We start from the raw sequence: 9268 nt of genomic DNA, 5'->3' as shown, positions 1-9268 counted from the left end.
TCACAAAACTTTTGAGGTGTGTCACTGAGAACGAAACAACAGCTAAGTTAATATGTTGTTAATGCAGCAAGTATTTCCCGAGATGGTATCCAGTTGAACAGGATGATCCAGAATGGACTAACCTGTAAAATAGCATTGAGACAGTTCTCTGTGTTGTTTTTGACCAGCCTTTATGTCTGAATGACAGCTGAAGTTCTGAAGCTGGACGATGCAGCAGGACAAGCATCCAGAAACTAGTGTTAAAGTAAATCAATAACAGAATTTTACTTTCTTGTATTCTACTAGATCGTCATATTGAGATGGAAAGTTCTTTTACAAGAGACATCATGTAGACAGAGTCAGTTAGCAGCGTCATACATGCAAACGGGCAACCATCCTTATAACAAATCATGCCAGAAAACAATAAATATAAATATTAGCTTGCAGTAATTGTTTAAATGGATCAGGATTTCAAAAATGACCACAGACAAAGGTTATTAATAGTGTCCAAGACAGAGCGCAGATCTTAATCCAGCAGAGATGATGTAAATGACATAGAACAGGGGTCTCAAACTCAAATGACCTGCGGGCCAATGCGCATCTATTGTGGTCAAGAAGGGGCCGGCCTAGATAACAAAAAGTGGGTAAAAAAACCCAACTGACATTTATTATAAATAATAGTGTGGACAACTGTAATTAAAATTTGTACCAGGAGCCGTTTTGGCCACTGCCATTCGTGGCTCGGGCCCTAACAAGTGTATTTATATTGTAATTGAATGTTGTATATGATACATTTAATAATGGGATAATTATGACCAAATGTCTTATTATTACTGTTATAATAAACATTGCTAGCAAACATATATTCTATTCTGTCACCTCGCTGTGCCTCAGCTACACACTGTGTTTAAAAAACGGTGAGGTTGTGGGCCATGTTTTCATTATAACATGATATTAAGTGAGGGGCTGCATGTAATCGATTGGGGGGCCGCATGTGGCCCCAGGGCCGCCAGTTTGAGACCCCTGATATAGAAATTAGTAGTCTTAAGTCACAGGTCAAGACACCAAACCTCTGAACTAATTGTGTGTTATAATATTATACTTCTGACTTACATTCTTTGTTGTTATTTACAGTGTTATTCACCACATGAGGGCAGTCTTGCCATATTATTTTTATTTTTATTTTCAGTATGTAAACCAGTTCCTGAATCTGCATAATGAATGTTTAACATTAAGTGTGTTTTGCTGAGGTTGGGAGACGATTCACACAACAATTCAACGACCATTGTCCAAGTTAAGAGCAAAATAGAAAAAAACTTAGGTGTGCAACACAGCACGTTGAATGTTGTTGCCTTTCTTAGTATGACCTGTAGGGGGAGCTGTGACTCTGTCAAGCTCAGGTCTCGGCCTGGCTGCAGACTCGAGGCCCTCTCATCCTGTGGGGGGGAGAGAGAGGTTTATTCACAGTGAGAGGGCCAAAACCAAGGGAGCCGTGTGACATTTAATCATGCCTCCAGCACATACTGGATGATTAGCATCTCTGTGGAAAACAACAGTAACAAGTGCAAAATGCAGGATCCCACGCAATCACCTGGCTGTGATGCACACAGCCACAAAGACCAGCTCACAAATCAGTATGGTAACACAACTATTACCGTACTGCAAAGCAAAGAGCCATAACATTTGCTAAAAACGTGTGAAAAATAACCATCTGTGGATGGATTATGCGAATTTCTACCGTTTATTATTAGACTCCCAGTAGAAATATGTATATATAAATAAAACTGAGATAGAGAAAACGGTATGTTTTGAGTCTGGAATTCTGATGTTCACCACATATCTTTTAAAGGTTTATTACTACCTCTACCAACAGGGTTATGTTTTGTCTGGCTTTGTGAGCAACATATCGCAAAACGTAAACAGTGGATTTTGATTAAATTTCCTGGAGATGAAGGTTGTTGTCTGAGAAAATTTTTCGGCGGTGATCTACTGTAGATATGGAGACTGGGCAGCCTTGGCAGAGATTTGGCTCTCTGGGTGCTTCCTCTGGTTAGTCAATCATTATTCCCTTGTTGACTGAAACATTTAAATTATATTCTCTTGTGGCTTTAGTGGGAAAGTTATAACTTAAAGGCGTCATATGTAAGAATGTGGCCAAAAACGGTGACTAAACTCAAATTCAAAATACAGAGGTCTTTTAGGTTTCGTTTTCTCTGCCATTGTAGCTCAGATGTAACTGGCAACCCGTGGTTGCTTGGCAGCTGAGACTCTACTGACTGTAATGATTGGTAGATGGCGGTAGATGGCGCCACATGCCAAAACATCATTTGCAGTCTGCAAAAGGTGTTTTTTAATGCAAATATTTTGGCTGTACTGTTGTTGTTGGTGAGTTCAGTTTGTTATATGAATATTATTCCTGAGTCTCTGTGACATATTAGGATGATTTTATGGCCACTTGCTTTAGATTTATTACATAATGCACCTTTAATTTTATGACATAAAATAAAACATTTGTTTCCCTCTTTCCCAAAAACAACATTTAACAGGTATTCTATGTAACACCTGAAAGCCTAAAGCAAAAATACTTGACAAAGCTTTCCAGTTAGTCACAAGCTGTTTTGCATGTAGTTTCTGTTTGTTTAGCTAAAGGCTAGGCTAATTGCCGCTGCATAAATAGTGCTGATGAGATAGTGAAGAGTTAAAATAGTGAAGTTGGCTATAAAACCACAACGATGACATGACTGGCTCTAAGAAGTTGACCTTTACAGTCAGGCCTATGAATGACACACTTAAAGCTGCAGTACGTTGGATCACTGGGAGAAAAAAAAAAAAAGGTTAATTGTCGAGTTTCATCTGCAGGTTATTAATATATTCATGTTTTGAGATCGAGGCTCTCCTTCCTGAGCTCCTCTCATTAGGTGAGTATGGACAGACACATTCATTCCGTATGTGACAGATGACCTGAGGCAATCTCTGAAACTATACAGCATTAAATAGAAGGCAGTAGAGGTAGTGCAAAGTGATTTAGATTAGAAGTTTTGTTGCATTTATTGTCTGAATCTCTTTCAGATCGTTTTCTTTAGGTTTCTTTGCAGCATAGGTAGTTGTATGCTGAGTAGGCTTAGTGAAACAGAACTGTCCTGTGATTGGTCACAACCTCCAATGATAGTAAAGATTAATGGTGCTTTTCCACTATACAGTTCCAGCACGGTACGGCTCGACTCTACACAGTTTGGTATAGTTTTCCATTTCTATACTGTAGTACGGCAGAGTCATCATAGCATGAAATTGCCGTAACTTTGTTAAAACAAACACACAAACCAGTGACTAGTGAGTGATAAAGCAGTTCTTTTTCGGTGTTCTGAATCATTAGACTCGGTTAATTAAAAAGATTTGTTCACACAATCGTTCACCTGCATTACCGGAGCACGGCGACACAGTCGCTGAACTGAAAGACGATGGAAGGCGATTCACACTTTTAGCAGTGTTGAGATTTTAGACATTTCCTTGCTATAAAGTGAGATTAACGCATGTCCTCTGGATTTTTACTTCTTTTTAATTGACCTACAGTATCAGCTCAGCTCGCTAGGAACCTCATCAGAGCAGGGACTAAAAAAGTACCAGGTACCAGGTACCAGGTTCTGTCACTAATGGAAAAGCAAAAAAAAAAAAAAAAAGTGTTTTCAGCTCCATCATTTACAAAGATTATTGTTGAAATATTCCATAACATTTGATCAATACCGATTAATGACACAATTGAGGTCATTATGGTTAAAAACTAAATTCCCTTCCTTAATAATTACTAACAGCTGTCAACGATGTGAATATAAAAAAACTCTTGTCTCGACATTGGCACCACCAAAACATGTGACCTCATTTAGCAGCATCTAAAATATGAATCCTGGTGTGTTTCCAGTCTTCCACTGCTATTGTAGGTAGGGTTATTGGATGTATTGAGGTCACTTCCTCCGAGAGCACTGTGGGCACTGAAGCAGAGCTCGAGTCAGTAGCCTGGACCGTGTAGCCTGTGGTAAAATGGACTCGCCACTCAGGAGCAGAGCAGTGGAGTGTCTTCCAGTCCCAAGGGTTGGGGCAAACAATTACTCTGTGAGTAACCTTGTCGCAGGAGCAGGAGCAGCAAGCAGAGTTTGTTGTGCGCTGCAGCCTTGCCACGAAGACACAACTATCACCCATCAGCAGACAACAAACACAACATGACAGCTGAGGACACACATGACTTGTCAAATTCTATTGTTATCGTCCCTGCCTGTACATACGTTTCCAAACTTTCTGATGTTAAGTTATAGCCCACTTAACCTCTGGTGAACTGCTGTTAACTGGAGCATGACCGTATGCTGTGCCTCACTGAAGGCCCCACTTGGCATAAACTCGAGACTTTTCCCCTTCTGCAGAACCACATCTTGTCACTGTCCGCTCTACTTAAGAAACACTGTCAGTGTTGTTTCAAAGGCCACCATAGCAGTGCCTTTATATATTTTAGCCTATTTACTACAACTCTTGGAACTTTTTCAGATGTTCTTTTTCCATTTCCAGGCACATTTCATCATAGTATCTGGTGGTGTGTTGTTGACTACTAAATTTACCCTATATTCTATCACATTCTGCTCATATTGTCACACTAAAAAGAAAATTAGGTGATAACCAGGGATTACTTCACCCATAACAATCTGAACCCCGTTTTCAAGCCTCCACAATGGTGATTTGACCAATGCCATGTTGACGTTCTGCAACCAGAAAATCAGAGGTGTCATCTGATCACACTGGTGTCCATTCATACGTGACATTTGTCTCTTTTACTCTTATTGGGAACATAATTTACAAAATTTACATCATGTACTATGTTAGGACTCTTGCTTATGCAGCAAGAAGACTCGGTTAGCGACACGGTAGGAAATAGAGCCTTTCTGCATGGAGTTTGCAGGTTCTCCCATTGTGTTTGTGGGTTTTCTCCAGGTTCTCTTGTTTCTCTGGTTTCCCCACCTGAGAGTGAATGGTTGTTTCTCTCTGTGTGGTCCTGTGATGGACCGGCGATCTGTCCCCCCCTGTGACCCCCATGTGGAGGATAAAGCTGTAGAAGATGGGTGAGATGAAGATATCATGTTCTATTGAAGAAGACCCGAGACCATTATCTCCAAATCCAAAAACTTGTCCACATGTGGACCTAACTAGGGGATATTCAATATATTTTAAAGGTGCAATATGTAATAAATCTAAAGCAATAATAAAATCCTCTTAATATGTCACAAAGATTGAGGAATAATGTTCATATAACAAACTGAACTCACCAACAACAACAGTACAGTCAAAATATTTGCATTTAAAAAAATCTTTTGCAGACTTCAAATCATGTTTATGTTTTGAAATCATGTTTTGGCATGTGGCGCCACCTACCGCCATCTACCAATCATTACAGTCAGTAGAGTCTCAGCTGCCGAGCAAAACCTAAGAAAACGAAACCTAAAAGACCTTGGTATTTTGAATTTGAATGCAGTAACCGTTTTTGGCCACATTCTTACATATGGCACCTTTAACTTCCAGTTTGGCTTCAGGAAGAACCCATAACTACAGTATATCCATATGGAAACAGTTTTTGAGGGAATATTTCTGGTAAGGCTGAGGAACAAACTGCTTGTGAGGCTTTGTTTTTTACAAAGTGGAGTGCCCTTGTGAAAATTTGACCTGTGCATCTGAAGACAAACTTGAACAAAAAAAACACCTTGTGTTCATTCAGATCCACCTGACCTGCTTCTCCTTCAGCAGAGATCATTTACTCTCAGCAGCTCCCACAGTGATGCCTCCCCCACACACTTGAGTTACATAAAATTCATTTTATCTAAGAACTCCCACACGGTGTCTACATTTTGAAAACAGGAACAGCAGAGTCGGAGAGCTTTGCTCCACATCAGCCAAGTGTTTGCTTATATATGTCACATTATTCCCTCTCACTTATATTTATTTGATGCTGCTAAATTTAGGACGTGCCACTTTACGAACAGCATCCATCATATCTGCTACGTTCCTCATGCTGGAGCTGTTGGGCTTGTGTTATTTTGCGACTGCTGATAGTCTGCGACAAATGATACTGAATTCTCTCTGCTGTCAGTCTGCCAATACTGAGAGAAAAAAACAAACAAACAACAAAGCTATTTGTCAACGTCCTGCCCCCTCAAATCCTCAAACACTCACTGTCTTCATATAGCTGCAGTCCCATCTCGCAGCTTTGAAGGTCAAGGGCAAAACTGTGGATCCCCTCCCCTTAGTAAATGTTGAAAAAGTCAAGCCCATCTGGAGTTCAGCAGTTCAGAGCAGAGCAGCAGGAGAGCCGCCAGTGTTTCAGCGGGATCGTCCAAGAGCTTGGGCAGCCAGTTATTCCCTGTATTCTTTTACAGAAATGACGCCTTCTGACAGCCCAGCTGTTGTGCCAATTTCACGCTCACGGTGAAGACATGTGAGGTGATGCAACCATGATGTTAGTGTGGATATCTATCTCAGGAGGAAATACAAAAAAAAAAAAAAGAGAGAGAGAGAGACAGAGAAAAAATGATGCACTTTTAAACAAGTCCCATGGTGCTCCGGCAAAAATATAAACTGCACACTTGGTGTCAGAGTTTGTGTCTTTCTCTTTCGTGGGAGTCAGAGCTGAAGGTTACAAAATAACTCACTGCAAATACCAACACTTTATTGTCAGACAGATGCTTTCTGAATCACAAACACAGACTTTTATTATTTATCATAAGAGCCGCAAATATTGAGTCAACAGGCTGTTCTCTAAAAGACGACAGAGGAGCCATTTTTTCATTGCCTTTGAATGATTCAGGAGGCAGCGACGTCCCCGCCTGCTTATGCAGACTGAAGCTATGAGATAGGATTCATGCTCTGTGAGCTATTAAAGCGCCGTAGTGAGGTGTTTATTTTCCTGAAATTAGAATATTCAGCGGGATCGAGACAGATGACTTCACTGAATAATTTAAACGACAGGTGAAAGTCGCTTCACGTGGTGTGCGATGGCAGCCGTGATGAACTGAGCCCAAAGCACAACACTGCAGAAAAAAAAAATAAGAGTGAGGCAAATTAATTGAGGGACAGAACGAAAAACAACAGGAATAATTATTTTTGTAATGTTTGCACATTCACGTTTGTCTCTTCCTCTTTGTGTCAGTAATTACTCGGGCACCTATGGGAGAGGATAGAGGTGGTAGATGAAAGTGCCGTGAAAGCAGGACACAAACAAAGCCAGAAACAGAACGAGCCTGCCAGTGCTTGAACACGATGCCATGACAGACAGCCTTTGGAGCTGTTGTTTTCAGCTGCCAGGGGCTTTTTCGGATTCGTTTTATCTGCTCTGCCTTCCCACCCACCCTCGCTGGTTGGCGCTCCAGATGATTTGTGTCCAGTTTGGCTTCACTCAAGCCTGCGCAGCCTCTAAAAGCAGACACACTCTGCCTTCTTCTATTCAATCAGCCTGCCCGTCTTGTGTTTAAGAGCTGCTAAACCTCTTTTCTGCCTCAGCGGGTTTGGTCGCATTTCAGTGATAGGTCACTCCAGGCTGTATACATTTCAAAGATACATTTGAAATGTATTCTAACACTAACTATTTTAAATTTCTGGTCGTTTTTGGAGAGCGCTCTTCAGACAGCTTACTTCTATATATTAAAGGTGCATTATGTAATAAATCTTAAGCAGCTGGCCATAAAATCCTCCTAATATGTCACAGAGACTCAGGAATAATGTTCATATAACAAACTCAACTCAACTCAACAACAACAACAGTACAGACAAAATATTAGCATTAAAAAAAATATTTTGCAGACTGCAAATCATGTTTATGTTTTGAAATCCTGTTTTGGCATGTGGCGCCACCTACCCCCATCAGGCAATCATTGCAGTCAGTAGAGTCTCAGCTGCCGAGCAACCACGGGTTGCCAGTTACGTCAGAAAACGAAACCTATTGATACCTATGTATTTTGAATTTGAATGTAGTAACCGTTTTTGGCCACATTCTTACATATGGCACCTTTAAGCATTTCACACTCAATTCCTATTTTCTGTTAAATGTATATATACTAAATATACTACTGTTTTTTCCCCCCAAACATTAATTGCAGCCAGGCAAAGGAAATACTACGTACATAATAAAACACAGACAATACGTGCAAATGCAAGATCACTCATAGTAACACTCCATAAAAATATATTGTAGTAAATAAATAAAAAGTGTATTTCTGAAGGTGCATAGATCATATGTTTATATTGTAAAATATACAGTCCAGTATAGCATTGTTTCCTTGGTTGGCGTGAGTTCAAATAAACATTTTGTGAAATTATGGACCGTTTTCACCTCTGAAATACAATTAACCTGTCTGTTTGTCATTCAAAACATTCAAACTTATTGTTTTAGCTGAAAGAGTCTGAGTATACTGTTAACTGCTGAGTGTGTGCTAAATAATATTAATATAAACAGTAATGCTGGCATGTGATTTGTTCTTTGGTGACCACAATAATGTCCCAAAATGTAGGAAATGTCACGGCCGTTCATTTGCATACTGAGATATTTCGGTATGGAACGGTCCCGTGCCGTAAAAGGCATGATGCTGTAGCAAAAATAGAATTCCTACATTACATGGGTTGGTGTTGATCACAGCTCCATCAATAGAAGATGTTGTTTATGACACTGTTATTGATCATCAGGCGCCTATGCTGTCTGCCTCCACAGAATCAATACCAGCCATAGTCAGTGAATCCTTTGTAAAGCTAAATTCAGGGTGCGTTAACAGCCACACAAGCATATTTACGTGTTACTATAATGATTACATGATGCATGTTGTATGGAGCGGAAAGTTTCATATTTATACAGTGGGTTTTTTCTTTGAGCTGTATTTAAAATTCTTTGTACGCTGTATATTTCCTGAGATGTGCTTGTAAAAGGCCCGGCAGGGACGAATAGTTGAATCAAATTCAATGCACAACACACCTGGGCACTCAAAAATCCTTTAAGGGATGGTTGAAAGTCTCTTTAGCTGGCACTCGGCTCCTGTGTTCTTCATCAGACACAAATTAGTGGCATTACCCTCAGACAGCCACCTCATAAATGGATTTCTTGTTATGTGTGAAGCTCCATAGGGGAATCAGTGCATTGGTAGCCATCTGTCTTCATGCTTCCAGCCTCCTGAGCTGCTTTCCCAGAAATCAACACCCCGCGGTCTGAATCACTCACCATCCTGTCATTTCTTTTCTTTTCTATTTTTTTTTAAATCATCAAGGTCTGTAA

This window comes from Microchirus variegatus, assembly GCF_963457635.1.
Source record: "Microchirus variegatus genome assembly, chromosome: 11".
NCBI lineage: Eukaryota > Metazoa > Chordata > Actinopteri > Pleuronectiformes > Soleidae > Microchirus > Microchirus variegatus.
This window is presented reverse-complemented; position numbering follows the sequence as displayed.